The sequence below is a fragment of the Rhagoletis pomonella genome, unplaced genomic scaffold, assembly GCF_013731165.1.
Source record: "Rhagoletis pomonella isolate Grant_MI unplaced genomic scaffold, Rhpom_1.0 Rhpom_scaffold_00003, whole genome shotgun sequence".
NCBI classification, from domain to species: Eukaryota; Metazoa; Arthropoda; class Insecta; order Diptera; family Tephritidae; genus Rhagoletis; species Rhagoletis pomonella.
In genome coordinates this window covers 83,859,100-83,878,235 of record NW_023458557.1, presented here as the reverse complement: position 1 = coordinate 83,878,235, position 19,136 = coordinate 83,859,100, and the positions used below count along the sequence as shown (strand labels likewise).

Below are 19,136 nucleotides of genomic sequence, written 5' to 3'. Positions count from 1 at the left end.
TTAGAACTTAATAAATAAATAAAACTTTAATCTATATATATATATATAAATGTGAATGTGTGTTTGTTTATTACCTTATAACTTTTGAACCGCGACACGGAATCGCACTTATTTTTGTTTTTACCACGGGAAGGTTATAGGTATGGTTTTATTTGCAGCTACATACACAGTAGGTATATTTTGCAACGGCCCGTGGCACCTCCCATAGGGCTGAAATTTTTAATCTGCTATAACTTCGTAACCATAAGCCAACTTGTAATTTGGTACGAAGACTATGGTAGGTGCCTATAGTAAGGTATATATAAATTAGTTTAAAAAGTGGGCGTGGCACACCCCATAGGCGTGGAATTTTTTTATCAGCTATAACTTCGGAAGCATAATAAGTCACATGAACTTGAGATTTGGTATGCAGTCATATTTACCAAAGTTAATATTGCATTTCAAACTATAAAACTGGCCTACCATATTCTGTTACCACGCGAGCAGAGCCGCGAGTTCAGGCAATAAAAATGTTTGATAACGATATGCTTTGAATAGCTGGCTGTTTGTGTAAATATAATTAAAATGCTTATCTACTTAGTGTACAATTGTAACTTACATGCATATCTTCATATATTGAAGTTGAGTCATAATAATTTTTGTTTGCTTGCGCAATTGCTATGCATGAGAAGCTTCGTTTAATAAAGCAACTAGTGATAAATAAAATTGAATTATCACAACACTGAACTACTGCGGAAAAATGCTTAAGCCGTTATTATTGATGTATTTCAGTCCTACACTTAAACTTTTAACTAACAAGGGATCACAAACCTAAACTATATCTTCAAATTTACTTCAGCAGCTCCATGAGAACCAGAGGTGCGTACTGCAAACACTTAGTAGGCCCTATTTTTGTGGGTTTGATGGCTTCAATAGGTACATACCTACATGCATAAATAATAACAAGTAATTTTTAGCAAAAAAAAACGACTTCAACTCTCATAAAAATAAATATATATATATATATATATCTCATGATCCACTGATCGGACTTATTGAAATCGGTTGAAGAGGTCCAAAGTTATGCGGTAACATACCTAAAAAAAAGTATATATATATATATTCCGACGAACTTTTAACCTCCTCCTTTTTTGGAAGTCGGTTAAAAATGGCAGGGAACGAGGAATCACCCATAGGGACGGGGGCGTTAGTTGAGTGGGGTTAAGGGGGCATGCGACGACGTGTCTCCCCGCTGTCGGGTCCAGAGGTTTGATTTTTTCTTTCGTTGTCCATCTTACTTTCCTGTAAAATATTTGGTGTGAGAAATTTTGACCAATCGATATCGATTGTGTGCCTTCTGTTATCTTTTGGCGAGTTAAATAGACCAGCACTGCGCCGTTGTAAGTCGAGACTTTCCTTACTTGTTTACTAAATTTATGTGGGTGTTTGCACTTGCCTAGTTATCAGGTTACCTAGTTAAAAGTTATTTAAAGTATTCACACCTTCCTGATTATCTGGTTATCTGGTAATAAACCTTTGTAAGGTGTCGTACTGCAACAGCTTCCTTTTAAATCTTGCGAATTCTAAAGTACCTGGAACAGGCTTAATAAATTTTTATTAACATTTTTTTTTTTGTCATCTGATCAGAATCTCTTTTAACCACGCGCTCACACTCCGCTTATCTTATTCAGCATTATCTCTTGTTCAAATATCGCTAAATTTCCATCAAAATAATTCCTATTGTTGACACAAGTAAATATGCCAAATATTTATGCACCTTTTTATTTTCCATAATTTTGCTGTCCAAACGAAGCCTCGTTGATTTGATATATATCTTTTGACGTCTTTGTGAAATCTTTTGACAGCCATAAGAATAATTTTCCACTGATAAGATAAACGAAGCGCTAATTTGTATGACCGCGTGTGCGAAAAATGATGATCCATCTCCTCATAGCACTAGCTAGCACCAGCACCAGCGCCAGCGCCAGCGATAGCAACAGTTGCCAAGAGTAATTTACCACTCCAAAAAAAGACCAAGTCAACAAATTCACACAACGACGAGAAGTCAGCTATTCAGCCATTGCTTTTATTAGCCTTCCGGCTACTAATAGAGAGCCAGCCAATGCGCGAGAATCAAAACAAAACCGAGCAGTCAGCCGGTAGGTAGTCTCTTCATTGGCTGCGAGAGCACCACCTCATGACCGACTGGGAAGGTTGGTTGGTGGCTGGTTCATTGTTTGCCTTTGGTTGGTTGTACATATTACGTCCGGTTGTTGTTTGGCTGGCTGTTGTGGCGAGAGCTGCTAAATGTTTCAGCTGTTATTTTTGACTTTTCGATTTTAGTCTGAGTTCGAGAATCTAAACAAAATGTTGGCGTGACGGTCGCTGGTCGCGCGCGCTTTGTTAATAAAAAAATTGCTAGCTAGTGGAATTCGTAAAGTGTGAAAAGAAACTGCAAAAGTTTGCATATTAAGTGATTCATATTATTTTAACACTAATGAAGAATTGCCAGCTTAAGCTTTAAACAAAACAAAAAAAAACAACCAACTAAAGTTGTGTGCAAAAAGCGCATTGCGGAGAAAGTGCCCAAAAATCCTTTGAAGGCAAAGTAAGAATAGCAAGCAAATAAAGTGTATAAGAAAACAAAAAAGAAATTAAATAAAAGGCTATAAATGCTTCAAGTGCCCTTCGTCGGTTTCTTTGTTGTCGCGAATTTTTTGCATTTACGTATAAATGCACATATTTGCTGTTTTGTTGTTGTTCACTATTTGTGTGATGACCGAAGGAGGAATGCACGCGCAAGTTGTCGTCGTCGTCGTCTGCTGCTGAAGCGTTTGTTTTGACGGGTGGCGACCAAAAACAAACAATCGAACTACATAGTACATTTTGTGCTATTCAAGAATCACTCGTCGATGTACTCTTCCATTATTAAGTGCTTCAACGTGTGATGTGAATTGCTCGTAGTACCTACATACCTACATACATATGTATGTAGTACTAGTACTATCTTATCGTTCGCTGACGCTATGCCTTTTACATGAGCTTTGTGAATTTTAAAAATAAATTGCAAATTTGAACCTTTTGCGCTTCTGTGTGGTGCTAAAGGGATTTGCGATTAATCGAATCGGCAAAGGCTATAAAAATATTAAAACCAAAATGTGGGGCTTGCGACGAATTTGGATCAGCTACTCGCTACCAAAAAATATTTTCGCATACACAATCAATTGGGTTCTCTCCTTCAAGTGGCCACATTTTTTACGCAATTCTTGCATATTTTCGCCGGTGCAGCCCAGCAGCGCATGGCGGTTGAGTGCTTGGCTGCTGGTGGAAAAATTTGTCTGCTTTGCTTCATACTCACATAGCAGGGACTTGTGTTCTTAATCATATAGTGCTTGTTGTTTTTGGCAGGAACACTGCGTGTTTGCTGGCTGACTGGCTGGCTGGCTCGCCGGCCGGTCGAGAGTGAAACTTTGGATGACGCCCGTCGCATGCGGCATAAAAATGACTCTAGTATATCTATTATATTTTCATACCCGCTCGTACAAATATCCAAATTTTAAGGCACATGTGTTCTATACTATATGCATTCGCAATGAAATTTTTGCCTGGGGAAGACAATGAAATATTGCCTTAGGTTTTAAGCTTATTTAGAACGTTGTTATGTGAAGTCGCCTTAGAAAGACATTCTTTTTTTTGTACCAAAACATACATTTTATTAAGAGTGTGGATTTATACTTAAGGCTCAAGTTTGGGTAATGTATGTATGCACATTAGGGTGCATCAACAAAAAAAAGTTGCAATTTTTCTACCAGAATCGTAAAATGTATTATATTTTAAGACAGCCGATTGAAAATACATCCAAAAGTATTATTATTTAATTAACCTCTTAAGCTTAAACTCTTCGGATTTTTTAGAAAAAATATATTTTTTTTTAATAATTTTGTTTGTAAAAAGCTAGATTTTTAAAGGTATTTTCAAATAGGTCCAGCTCACGTAAATCGTAATATTCTTCCAAAATAATTTGGAAGACAACAAATTTTAAATTTATGATAGAACAGTGCCGATTTTTTTTTTTTTTTGTATTGAGAGTGATGCACCCTAATGTACATAAATTGCGTAAAAGCATAAACAGACGGCAGCGTTGATCCCGATCAACTCGGGAATTAACTGCATTTGTTCCGGATTAAGTCCGAGTTAATCCCTCCGTCTGTTCTGAATATTATAGTATCAAATGCTCTTCCTGATCCGACAACCTGTTCCTGATTCTAAGTGGAATTTTTTAATGTATAGTATGTATGAACCCAGGAACACGCTATCTGTTTTTGAGGCCCTTATTGATATAAAACCTAACGCTTTCTTATCTTTGTCCTTCGAGAAATCATCATTCATAAGTTGTTTACGTTGTCAGTAGTTTTCCAAATCAGCGGCGACTATTAGTCACCTCCGGTAAAGTGAATCCAACCAGTAAACATTTGATAAGATACAAACAGTGCTGGTTCTGAGCTATTTGCATCGTGGGTAATTATTCTTTTTTTTTTTAGAATCATAAAAACATAAATTAAAATAGACGTCATTAACGAGCGCTTATTAACTTTTATTATTTACAGTTTATCTTTAATTGTTTTGAATGTCACCTTCTAGCTCTTAATCGATTATGGGTCCGCTAACATTGTAGTCTATTTATAATAAGATGCAATAGCACTCACTTCTACGGACATAGTTGACTCTGAGGACTGGTCGTACCGTTGACAACAGACACAAGCCATTTTTACTGATGTTCTTAATCGTTTCACCATAAATCAAAGTTCTACCAACTTCTGGCTTAAGCTTTAGTAACTTATACTTAGTTTTATCTGCTTTGAAAAGTTGAAGTTAATCGAATTGTTTCGGAGATTCTTTACTAAGCAAAATAATCAAAAGTTTTTATATTAAAGGTCCTAGTAAAAGCTTTGTTCCTTTGTTCTATTACCAAGTTAAGTAAGCTTACTTTTGAGTCGCCTAAGCCAATAATAATTTTTTAGTCAATGAGGTGCGATACGTCGGGAGAAAAACCTGTTTGTGACAAGAGTGATGACATTTGATAACTTATAGTTTATTTCCACCAAGCCTTAACTGCAGTTTATGCCTATTGGAAAAAAGAGATTTCAACTCGAAGGGGTAATTGTTCATATTAAGTACAAGCACTTACCCGGGCTCTTAACTGCAGTTAAGCTCTTGGTGGAAACGGGCTATTAGTGCAGCGTTTGCTTGCTTGCTATTCGTTTTTTCATCTCAATTTATTTTCGAGAAATATTTTGATTGATCAGAAAAGTGAGTCGAAAGGCTGATCTTGTTGGTTGGTTATATAGGACATTATGTAGCGTCTATTAACTGAAGGCTAGACAACTTGGAACTATGTATTAATCTGTAAAAAAATCGGCAATTTAAGAAAACAAATATTCTGTTATTCTGCGACTGGCTCCTTAGATTAGGACTATGGTTCTGAAAGAAGGAATAGAGTTCATTAAAAAAATCCGTTTAGCATTGACTAGAGCCGGCTCAAGTTTTTTGCGGATAACTTCAACGAAGATCATTTGGTGTAGATTGAAGTCAGGTTGAGTTAAAATTGAAACGTCGGCAGTGACTTGTTTAATGGGCTATTTCGTCCCAAAATCGGAATGGTTAAGAGAATATATGAAGAGAGACTTGACCCCTTATGTATGGGATTGAGCGATTGAGGATCTCTTCAATGATGACTAGGTAGTCCTGGTTCGATTTAAATGGAGTTAAGATTGAAAGTGTAGGAGGTAACTTGTTTAATAGGCTATTTCGTGCCAAGATCAGGATAGTTAAGAGAATAAAATAAGTGATACTTGTTTCCTTTTATACGGAATCTGCGGTAGAGTTTAGAAAGGTTATAGGCAGTAACTTATTCAGAGATTAATCCGTTGTAAGATCGATCTAATTTAGAGAATAGTTTGGATTTAGTAAGTAGGGTTAAAATAGATAGTGCAGGCAGCAATTTGTTAAAATGGCTGATTCATGATATGATTGGAATGGTTTGGAAAAGAAAAGAAGTGGGACTTGATCACTTAAATATGTAATCTCTGATAGAGTTCCTCAGGATCTTTTTAACGATGGATAGGCAGTCAAGATTCGACTTAAGTGGAGTTAGAATCGCTAATATATCTTTATATTGGGATATCTGGTCATCCTTTCGGATATTAGTGCATACAGATCTTGATATTTGTTAAATATCTGTTTTTTGTTTTTGATCTGACATTCCTATATCCGAATATAACTCCCAGCCCTAGCTAGACTTGCTAAAAGGTTAATTTGTCGTAATTTCAGGCTTAGTTAGAGAATAGAGGAAGTTAAGCCTGTTCCAATATGTGACCTCCGATACAGTTGTTCAGGCAGGTTCTGCAATTCACTTTCGACTGAATTTCAACCCCATTAATTTTTAATTCAAAGTGGCTTTGGTTAAATTTCACTCGAAAGTGAATTGAATCTGCCTGCTTGTGATTATCAAATCATCGGAAGTACTCATTAGTCGTAAGATCGGAAGGGTCTAGCGTATAGAAGAAGTGGTTCTTGACTCGTTGAATTTATGATTTCATATTCGCCTTTGCATTGAGTTGCTCGTCAGATGTATTGAAGTCTATCTCATTGGGAAATTACAGGGCAACTCTGGTTAGGCTAGTAAAAAGTCTTTCGTAAGACAAATGAAAGACCGATGGCAAAATAGTTCGAAAGACTTTTATTATTCTAGGACAAAAATCTTAGAAAAAAAGATCTCTCATTCACACCTCGTGATGAAGATCTATTTTAAAAGAAAGCACTTGTATATTATTTAGCTCGCTCTAACAGCCCGAATGGCCGAGTGAACAGAGAACAGGCATCCCATTCAAGCGATCCGAGTTCGAGCCCTCGGACAGCGTGTTTCTTTTTTAATTGAATTTGCTTTTAATTTTTAGATGTAATTTTTTTTTAAAAGAGAAATATATATTTTTTAATTTACAGATACTTGTTTTATGTATTATTTTCCTCTTAACTTAAAGGAGGAGGAATATATATATATTTTTTTATGCATGTTACCGCATAACTTTGGACCACGTGAACCGATTTCGATAATTCTTCTTGCATCGGAAAGGTGGTGTCTCATAGGTGGTCCCATACTGATGAGACCAGAAGTCGGTTTTGGTTTTGCTTAAAAATTACTTGTTAGATATTATTTTTTTTTAAAGGTTTTTTTCGTTTAATTTAATTTTATTTTCTCTTTGTAAAGTTACAATTTTTTTTCTAGTTGATTATTCTTTTAATTTTTAGATTTATTGCTAAAAACAATTCTTATCAAAAACCATTTAATTTTTAGGGATTTATATTTATCTATTTTTTTTATTTTTTTAATTTTAATATATTTTTTTTTAATTTTTACATTGTAGTTTTAAAACGATAGATACTATATTTTTTAATTTTTAGGATCTTTATGTTATTTTTTTACTATAATTTTTTGTCTTTTCGTAAATGAATTTTCTTAAAATTTTTGAAATTTGTTATAAAAATAAAAAAAAACTATTTTTTTATTTTATTTAATTTTTAAGCATTATTTTTTCCTTTTTTCATTTAATTTTTTTTCTAATTTAACTTTTAGATTTGTTCTAAAATAAGTATTTTTTTAAATTACTGTTAATTTTTGAAAATATATTTCTTTATTTTTGCTTTATTTTCGTTTTATTTTTTTATTATATTTATTAATGTGTATTGCTTTATAAGTAAATAAATATTTTTTTTTAAATCTAATTTAATTTTGTTTTAATTATTGCTAAAAGTCGTACAGCATAACGCTTCGACCTCCTCGTTAGCAGATCTTTCAATTAGTCTTTCGAAAGACAGTAAAGAGCTTTCAAGATAGTTGCCAGAAGTGACAATTGTTTTACGAAAGATTTTTGTCTGGGTTGTCTTGAAAGATAGTTGCCAGAATTTCCCTGTTAATTTCAAAGCTCTTGCGAACCTAAACGACGAAAACACAAACAACCTTTCTTCTTATTGTTAACGACCGAATGTTGGAGCTATCTCTTGGATATAAGATATTCCGTTTTTTTTGTTTATTGTCTTGTCTTTTGTGCTATGCTTTAATTCGATTACTTTTACAATTTACTACCACTACAACAACAACAAAACAAACAACACCACTTCCTATCAGACCGGCAACTTGCAGAGGATATTGCTGGCTGGTAGGTAGCCAAAGTTAAGTGATGTTTGCTTTGTTTGCGGTGAATTTAGATGTTCCCGCATTTATGTAAGGGCCGGCCGCCAGTGGCTTTATTCGTGTGAAGTGGCTGTTTTAGAAGTACATACACACACTAACTAAAGTGCAAATATGTATACAGTCCGCGACACAACACTAGAACCTCAACATTTTGCCCAGTTTTGACTACTTTTCTTTTGCTTTTTTAAAGTTCATTAATTTTTTATTAAATTATAGCTCTTTTTCTAACAAACCATATAAATGTTAATTTAAAACTTGATACAAAAATTCCAAAAACTTTTCATTCCAATTCCCAGCATTTTAATAGAATTTTTAAATAAATTTTTTTCATAGAAAAAAAAATCAAAAATCAACGCTATTTTTTTATCAACTTGAAACTTGCATTTTATTGTACTAGAATTTAATATGCTACAAAACTGCATACCAAAAATTGTTCTATAAATTCTAATTAAAATGCATAGAGTGTGATGAAAAGTTTGTGGAATTTTAAAAATTTTTGTACAAATTTCGAAATTTGGGTTTATATGGTTTTTGTTAGATAAAGTGCTTTACTTTTACAGAAAAATAATTAAAACTAAAACAAAACAAAAGATAAGTAGGTAAAACTGATCAAAATGTTGAGGTGCTATAGTTTTGTCGCAGGCTGTACATTTGTATGGGGATTTGTGGGTTTTCGTTTGTCACTGCTAGGCGTTGCTCGTGGCTTTGCCTAAGTACACACACACACAGAAAGCGCCGCAATAAACAAGCAGCACCACAAATACAAGCGAAACTATGTGCTTGCAAATGTAGCCCAAGTATTTATGCACGAATGCATGTGCAACATGAATGACGGCAAATGCCCCAAACTGCTGCGCCAATCACATTGTTGATTTACATGTAAATTTTCCTATGCAACTATGACTTTTTTATCTATCGCCTAGTCGCGCGGTCGTGGTTGCACAGCTGAGAGGGGACTGAGTGTTGGCAGCGTCGCGCTGGCAAACAATGAAAGCAGTCAGTTGCCATTTTGCTGTTTTGCAATTGTAAATGTTGTACGTAAATTGCAGTAAAGTGACAAATGCATTGTACGACTTGCCACACAATCACCACCAATGAATGAGGTGAGGTGGCTGCTGCTGCTGCTGCATTGGTGTTATTCGAGTGCAATGTGTTCTAACTTTGCGCGAGAAGGCCTTCGAAAGCGATTGAATAAGGGCTCGCGCGCACCAACTATTACTTAATGCGGCAGCGGGTGGCAAGAGGCAGCCGTATGTTAAGTGGTATGCGGATGTAGTTGTGTACAGTGACTCTAAGGAGTTCGCTGAGCTAATGTGAGGCCATCTTTCCATTGAGTGGTCCGGGGTAGCCCAAACTACTTTTCATTTTAGTTTTTTTACCACACGCGGAATTATGGCTGTCACTGTACGTATACGTACAGTGTCTCAAGCAAGTGTTCCCGTGTTTATTTTTTATTTATTTTTTTAATACATATACACAATGTTTTTCAAGTTATTTTTTTTATTAAAAAAAAGGGTCATAAAACACAAACAAATTTTAAAACTCACGAAAGAATCGCTCTACTCACGAAACTATGGGCCAAATGTAGTAAAGCTGCGTTTTTAGTTTTTCACTCTGAAGTCAAGATTTTTTTAAAGGGCTTTGAAATTTTAAAGATATGATTGATTCAAAAAAATATTTAAAAAATCAGTGCAATGTAGAATAACAATATGGCGTAGAATTTAAAAGCAATAAATTGAAATTTAAAAAAGTCCTGGCTTCAGTGAGAAAAACTAAGTACTCGTTTTGACAATAATTTACCCCATAGTGTAGTGTCGCGAATATATTCATTTTTTGTGTGTGTAAAATTTACTGTCGCACAGTGAAACCGTACAATAACTTTTTTATATTTCTTTTAAATATTTTGTTTCATTTAAATTTTATTAACCTTTAATAAGAATATAGTTCACGCTACAACAAAATCCATAAAACTCAAAGTTTATAACTTTGTAAAAATAAAAAAATCGTCAAATTTTCATAAAAATTTTAAACATTTTATTCAGAATTTTAAGAATTTTTTCGGGTATGCAGTTTTTGGTATAATAAAGTGCAAGTTTGAAGTCGCAACAAAATACCGTTGATGTTTGAGAACTTTTTTGTCGCAGGTTTTGGAATATGGAAGAAACCACCAATGCCGTCGAGTAAAAAAAAAATCTCAAAAATCAACGGTATTTTATAGCGACTTCAAACTTACACTTTATTATAATGAAATTCCAGTGGCTAAAAAACTGAATAACCAAACAATTTTTTAAAATTCTTAATAAAAAGTGCGAAGTTTTGATGAAAATTAAATTATTTTTCCTTTAATTTAAGAAATTTACTGTACGATTTTCACTGACACTGACTGTACATACATATATAAATGAAAGATTCAAACTTATTACAAAATTTTGAAAAATTCAACAAAATTAAAAAAAAATTAAACTTTTTCATCGGAATTTTGAAAAAACTTTCGGTATGGAGTTTTATAGCACATAAAACTTTAGTGCAATAAAGTGCAAGTTTGTAGTTGATAAAAGTCACGTTGATTTTCTGAATTTCTTATGGAATAAAATGTGCAAGATCGTTCGCAAAAGAATTTCAAAAATTTAACGCCAGTTTTTGTACAGGAAAATTGCACTTGTTATATGAAAAAAAAAAAACCAAAAGCAGTGAACAAAAAAAATTCCTAAAAAAATTTTTATAAAAAACTAAAAATAAATTTACTTAAAAAACATTTAAACTAATTTACTATTAAAAAAAAAAAAATATTAGTAAGTGAACACTTCTTTGAGTCACTGTAAGCACACATAATAGAATCGGAAAGTAGCAAAAAAAAAAGAATCAGTTCGAAAACATTCGCAAATTGTCGCGTTTGCGGATGTGAAGTTTAACAATCGCTGCGTTTGATTGATCGGTGCTGAAAGAGGTCTGCGTGCATTCATTAACAATTAAAAAATTTCTAATAGCTAGTTCCATTCAACAATAAAGTCGCTGCATGTTTTATCGGCACCAAGCTGTGTTGTTGGCTATCTAGCAGTTTCAGCTGTAACTCCCCAACTGAAAACCACTGGGCAGACACCAGTTTTGCAAAATGTGCTGTAACAGCAGTTCCGGTAGTTGGACACACCTGCTTGCTTGGCTTGCCTTGGCATACTACCACTGTTGTATATATTACTACACCTCTTGTTGTAGTTGTTGTTGTTGTTGTTGTTGTTTGTTGCACGTGTTTGCAAAAAACACAATAGGGGTATTCTCTGAGTCTTGCAAAGCCCTTGCATGGTGCACAGATTGCACGGTTAAAACCGGTTTTCGTATGGGACAGCTTTGCAAACCGCGCAATCCGTGCACCGTGCAAGGGCTTTGCAAGACTCAGAGAATACCCCTAATATCAACAATAACTCTGTTGTCATTAAAGCCTTTATTGCAAGCTTGTACATCGAGCAAAGACATTATCGATTAATATTTCTTTTTATGAAAAAGTGGTTTTTGTACTGAAGCATCTACACACGTTTTAAGTTTTGCGTGTGTGTGTGTACGTGTGTCTATTTGGAGTAGAAAAGCCTGCAGCAACTGAATTTATACTTTTAGCCTACACGTGTGCTATGCATTTACGTACATACATACATTAGGCGACAAATAAAGGTCTACACCTTGTTCTAATTTTACATTCACAATTATTTTCATGAATTTTTTTTTGTATTAATTATTTATGAAAGTACAGTTCATTCTATAATATAAACCATATTAAGCAAAGTTTCACACTTTATATAAAGTTAACAAAAATTCAAAAAATTTTCATCAAAAATTTCAACTTGTTATTCAGAATTTCTGGTATGCAGTTTTATAGCCCATCCAATTTTAGGCTAATGAAGTGCAAGGCTCAACCGGCTAAAAAATCGCGCTGATTTTTGAATTTTTTTTGAGACTGCTTTTGCGTTTTTTTTTCTTATAACAAGTGCAATTTACAAAAACTGGCGTTGATTTTCTGATATTTTTTTGCTAACGATTTCCCGCATTTTATTTCAAAAGAAATTCATGCTTATATGAAAAAATGTAAAAATCCGCCACAAAAAAAAACTTCGCAAAAATCAGCGGAATTTTTTGGCCGTTTGAAACTTGCACTTCATTAGACTAAAATTGAATGCGCTACAAAACTGCATACTCGAAATTTTTCTACAAATTCTGAATAGAAACTTGAAAATTTTTATGATTTTTTTTTTTTACTTTTTGTGGACTTTATATACATTAAGTGTGAAACTTTGATTTATATGGTTTATATTATAGAACGAACTACATTTTCATAAATAATTAATGCAAAAAAATTTTCATGAAAATAATTGTGAATATTATATCAGAACAAGGTGTACACTTTCATTTGTCGCCTAATGTATATTGATTGCTTTCGTTTGTCCTTCAACTATCCAGAAATACACCATCGCACATACATAAACCCTTCCAAAGGACCACTCTGCTGCCTTGCTATGTACATATGCACTTACAATTTGGCTAATCGCCACGCAATAGCCTTTTAGTACATAGTGGCTGCCAACCCGGTAACGTGCCGCTGTCTACACACATTAATTGCCGAAGTCATTGCGTATGTATGTATGTACACATGTATTTATATAGAGCTAGTATGTGCATGCATGTCTGCTCGCAATTACGGTTGCAATAAAAGGGCACGAAAAGTGGCGTCATGCATACATATTTAGTGACAAAAAAAAAATACCAACAAGCGCCACATTGCATTTGACCCCTTACATAGTACACCCCTTACTAGCCAATCTCTCTTGCCCTTAGTATCTTTTGCATCACTCGTTCATTAAGGAGTATAAACAAACATCTCTAATGATTCTTGGCTATAAACTTTCATTTTTTGCTTTAAGCTACTCCCCATAAGTTTGCTTCTCTCAACTAAGTATATATGTAGCAGTTATATCAACTTCTTATACATACGATAGTAATGTTGTTGTACTACGCTTGTGGTGCTACACAAATTGCTCACTTCCGGTGGCTTGGTGACAAATGCTGGGCACTTGAATGCCAATCGCATGATGATGCCAGTCGATGTTATGGGCGCTGAAATGACCCTAAAACACATTAAGCGATCAATTATTGTATGAATGTACATATATACATAAGTACAGACATATGTATGTATTGTTAAAGCTATTCAGCAGCTGTATGTGCGAATTATAAGAATCGCAATTTTTTGTTTGTTCTTTGGTACGTTGAAGATACGCTCAAATATAGTCAGACAATATCAGATACTTGTGCAGATGCTCCAACCAAAATGTGGAGTTTAGCCTACAATTTTCAGATAGGAATTCTTTCCAACTGACTAACTGGGCAACTCCGTCTAAGAAAGTTGAAAGTCTTTTGTAAGACAATTGAAAGACAGCAGGCAAGAGAGTTTTAAAATTTTTTGTTTATTGTGGCACGAATGTCTTACAAAAAAGCTCCCTTGCAGACTTTCATGGTGAAAAGCTTTTTTGACAGAAAGCACTTATATAATATTTTGCTCGCTCCGCTCCAACAGTCGCAATGGCCGTGAGGGTAGCGTATTATTGTTGGATTCCTCAGGCAGCGGAGTTTTTTTTTATATTTTATTAATTAATCCCCTTTTTTAATTTAATTTTTTGATTTTATTGTTTAAAATATATATATTGTTTTAATTTCATTTAATTTTTAGAAACTTATTTTATATATTTTTTTTTTTATCTTTTTTTATCTACTTTTTAGATATTTGTACTGAAAATCTTTAGTTAAACTGCCGATTCTGAGTTAAATACGCACTGTGAATTTGGCCCTCAATGGTTTAACAAATATTTTTGTTATTTTTTATTTATGTTTTAGGCACTTAGAAATGGTATTTTTTTTTTTTAATTTATTTTTTTCTTTTACATTCAATTTTCTTTTAATTTTCAGATTATATGGATTTAAAAGGAAACCATAATTTAATTTAATTTTTAGAAACTTATTTTACTATTTTATTATATTTTTTTAATAAATTTTTTTTAAATTTATGTAGGCAATTTTCTTTTTATTTTTAGGTATGTAATACTGTTATGAAGAGAAACATATACATATGTATACATATATGTATATGTATATATGTTTTTGATTTCATTTCATTTTTAGAAACTTTTTTTAATTTCTTATTTTTATTACTTTTCTTTTTTTAAATTTAATTTTTATATTGTAGATATTGTTAAAAAAAATACCTTTCATATAATTTTTACAGCCGGTTTCACCAGCACTTTAAATGGAAAATGATTTTTTATTTTCTGTCAATTTCCATATATGTACATATGTACATAAAGTTCAAAAAACTCAAATTGCTTTCGTGAAATTGGCTGTTTGACACTTATTTTTTTTTTTAAATTTAATTTTCTTTTAAGTTTTAGTTTTTATTATTTCAAAAAGAAAAGTTCTTCTTTAATTTAATATAATTTTTAGGAAGTTATTTCATTTTTATATTTATTTACAAATTTCGGTTTTCTTTTTTGTTTCAACATTTTTTTAATTTCGTTTCATTTTTAAAAAAGTTTTAAACATTTTCGCTTTTTTAAATTCATTTATTTTTTTCTTTTCTAACTTAATTTTCGTTTAATTTTTAGATTTTACTGTTTTAAAAAGAAATGTATATGTACATATATACCGTGACAAACAAAAGTATTGGCACAGAGATTTTTTCGAAAGATATGCAAAGATTTTTAATCTTAATTTCTTTTCGATAATTTTTTATAAAAAATATAGTTCATACTACACCAACAAAGATAATAATAAAAACTCAAAATTGTGTGCCAAACTCAGGAAAATTCAATAAAATTGCCATCTAATTTGCAACTTTCTATTCAGATTTCTGAGTGTGCAGTTTTAAAGCCCATTTAATTTTGGTACAACAAAGTGAAAGTTTCAAGTTGGCAATTTTTTTTGTGCGAACGGTGTTGTTCAAAAAAATTGTCGAACATACTTCGTATTAGAGATGTCCATGGGAGTAAATATTCAATCGCGTTCCCACCCATCCCGAAATTCAATTTTAAGTCCCGACATTTTTCAGAATTGTACCGCGGGTCCCGTGGGTAACGAAATCTATCACTAAGAAAAATTCACATGTCTTAAATTCATTTTAAATAATAAAAAAAAAATATATAAAAGATCTGGCATCTTCCGATTATTTTGTTTTGCTTTGCTGTTCGTTTTCGTCATACAACATTTTAAGGCAGACTTTCTGAATTCGCGGAGGTTGCGATTTCATCGGCAGTGTCGGGAATGGATTTTGGTCCCGTCCCGCCCGAAATTTTTTTACAGACCCTTCCGATACCGCCCATCCCGGTCTTTTTGGAGTAAGAACCGTAGGTCCCGCGGTTTCCGATATCCCGCGCTCATCTCTACTTTGTATGGAAACAACTTTGAAGCTTCCTACACTTGTGTTTAATTCCGATAATTCGTGGCGAAAATTACTCCCATTGCCTAAAGAAATATGTAGAAACTAATCGATATACATATGTATCCATTTGTATATCGGTGTAATTAGCTATATACATACTTATAACTTAAAATAGTTATCGATTAGTTTTTTCGATACGGTAAGGATAGCGGTTTTTTTTATAAATATGTCTAGTGAAAGAAAAAGTTATCATTCTAGATATCATTATTGATTTGTTTATCGATACACTTACCGATATTGTTATCGATATATTCACCAAAAGCAACACCTACATACGTAAGAACTACTAGGAAAAGGGAATTTTCACACCTGAAAGTTTCTGGCTGGCTTTTTCCGCTGCGAATTTTATTAAATAATTACTTACCTAGTATGCATACATATCTGTATTAGTGTTTATGGCATCTTATAGCCACGTTGAACGAGTCTCTCAAGATTTGTGTACAAGCATACATACTTACATATGTTTTACATTTTCTCTCTTTGCTCACTCTCGCTTCAAAAAATAAACGATGACAAGCTGCGGAACTAAAACTGAGAAAGATATTGAAAAAGTTTACAAAAAAAAAAATAAAAAATTTTTATTTTATGGTTTTAGTTGCCGCTCACTAGTTCTAATATTTGCATTTTTACGATCGTACTACTAAGTTTTGTGAGATTTTACAATTAGCGTAGCGCTAAAAATTTTACTCTTCACATAAATCAACAAGTCAATTCACATAAATTAAATTTTATTAGTATTCGTGTTGAAGCACTCGTACTGGGGGTATATTTTTCTTGCCTGATTCTACTTACTATTTCACCAAGGCACATACGCATGTGCATAAATACTTGGTAGATAAGAAGTATTCTACTTTTTTCATTGGCGAAGTGACTTTGTCATAATTTTTTTTTCTAGGTAATCAAGTCGCAAAATTTGTACCCATGGACGTTTTGTTGTAAACAATAATGATGCAAGTGGTCGAAAAGGTGTGGTCGGTCTTTAATTTCATAGCGAAATTCAACATCCTTTCTTTGAGAATATCCACTCAATTATTACACTATGCGACAGTCAAAATCGGGATGGGATGAAACCAACGGGAAATGTTATATCGGTCAAAAACAAGTTATACGTGTCCCGGCGTTTCGCTGGGTCACGTCTAGGAATCGAGATATATATATAACTATCATATAGGGGAAATTGTCACCTTTGGTGGTCTTTTTCTAACATAACTTGAGAACCACTAGTCCGATTTTGCTCAAACAAATTTAAAAAAATTAAAAATTACAATTCCTTTAATCTGTTCATATAACGTTTTTCTATATACTCAACAGTTTTGCCGGTAAAAATAAATGTATGAAGAAAAAAAATATTTTTTGTCTAAAATATTAAATTTTTTTAAAACTGTTGATTATATAGAAAAACGTTTTATGACCAGATTAAAGGAATTGTAATTTTTAATTTTTTTTAAATTTGTTTGAGCAAAATCGGACTAGTGGTTCTCGAGTTATGTCAAAAAAAAAGACCACCAAAGGTGACAATTTCCCCTATATGATAGTTATATGTGACCTGGTCTACGGAAAGGGGGCTTAGGTGTCAAAAGATCAATTTTCACTTTTTGGTTGATTCGGATGGAAGATGAGATGCTTTTTCACGTGGTGAAAAGCAGAAAATCCTAACTTGCTTAGAAGTGTACTAAAAATGTAGAGAAAGAAGAGTAAAAATACGACAAAACGTCACTTCTTCAGTGTTACTTTTTTAAATGTTCCACACTAGCAACTTACACGATGAACTATAATAATATTCCGACCAACAACAACACTTACTGGACCAACAACAACACTTACTGGACGTCCGGCGCGGAGAACAATTAACGAGATAATGAGAAACTGACGAAACGAGTTGCTTACTTTTAACAGCTTTTTCACAGAAAACTAGTTTTCGCACGTAAGCTCCCTTTTCGTAGACCAGGTCACATATATATATCTCGATTCCTAGACGTGACCCATCGAAACGCCGGGACACGTATAACTTCTTTTTTACCGATATAACTTTCCCCGGTAGTTTGAACCCTTCCCGATCACTGACCCCTACCATTTGTCTCACAGTGTTATCAGTGTTGCGGCTGAGAACTTAGAAAGTCACGAAAAAAGGCAACGGAATATAAGATTTTAAATACGGATAATGATCTTTAAAGTTTTTAAAAAGAAGTTATATTAAACCCAGAATAACCGGTAATTTTTGCTATTTATTTGTTGTGGGAAATAGCAACAACCAAAATATGAGCATTCATAAAATGATTAGCTTTAATTGTACCTTTTAACCAAACAATTCCGGAAAACCCCCTAAAATTTCGATCAAACTTATCTTCTTCTTACAACCGTTTGTTTTGAAACTTCTCAAAAGGTCACGAAAAATCGTAAAAAAAATTGCAAATCATTACAGTTTTCTGCATTGCCCAAAAATTAGCTAGTAAAAATTCTCGCATTTTCTTCATAAATTAATATAAAATAATTTTTTTTTTTACTTAAGACCTCAAAAAATCCCCAAAAAAATACAAATGACTCCACTCTCTCATTTTCTAAAAAATTCTAGGCATTAATTACCAAGTTTTTGTTGTAAAAAATATTTTTTTTTTGAGAAATTTTTATAATAATAAATATAATTTCTATAATAATAAATAAAATAAAATAATAAATTTATTTTCCTAAATTTTTTTACTTAAAATTCTCGAAAAATAGTGGAACCACTTCAGATCATGATATTCTTCATAGCCTAAAAATTAATTAGCAAAATTTTTTATTAATATTAATTTTGTTCTTGGGAACTCTTTTTGATTTAGTTCACTTTCGTATGTTTTTTTTTTTGCTTAATAAAATCCTCCAAAACCCAAATTAGTTTATTATTAATTTAAATTTTTTAAACCAATTAACCAAATTGTCGCAGTTTTTTGCTAAAAATATTGTTTATGATAAATTTGTGATAATTTAATTTCGTTTGATAGGTATTTTATCGTTTTTACTTAAAAATTTCGAAAAATCATCAAAAAATTCACAGATAACTCCACTTTTGTTCATTGCCTAAAAAATAACTGGCAAAACTTGAAATTTATTCTTGCTTAAAATATTGTTTTTAAGAAATTTATCTGATTTTATTTATATTCGTTAGATTTTTTGTTAATTTTTTTATTTTGTTTAAATTAAGTCTCATATTATTTAATTTTATCTCATTTTTTGTTTTATGTTTTGATTTTTTAATTGTATTAAATTTTTTTTAATTCTACTTAATTTAATTTTATTTTTTAATTTAATTTAATTATATAAATATTTTTTTAATTTAAATTTTTTTATACTCCTACGTATTTCATTTAATTAAATTTTTTACTTTCCTTTATTTTTTTATTTAACTTTTAGTGAACTTTTGTGGTTTTATTGTCAAAATAATTAAATGGTAGT

General features: G+C 32.4%; 1 protein-coding gene across 4 annotated transcripts in view; it reads left to right on the top strand.

The window, feature by feature from the left end:
- The window catches only part of LOC118735698 (cytohesin-1), a 146,529-nt gene that overhangs the window by 10,350 nt on the left and 117,043 nt on the right, over window positions 1-19,136 (top strand). Inside the window, exon 1 of one of the 4 annotated variants that reach the window (XM_036465616.1) lies at window positions 1,906-2,587. The exons of 1 other annotated variant lie outside the window; for it this stretch is intronic. The gene's annotated coding sequence lies outside the window, so the exon portion shown is untranslated. Of the gene's footprint in view, window positions 1-1,905; window positions 2,588-19,136 lie in introns of those variants that run through there. 2 more of the 4 variants (XM_036465617.1, XM_036465614.1) reach the window with 2 other exon arrangements.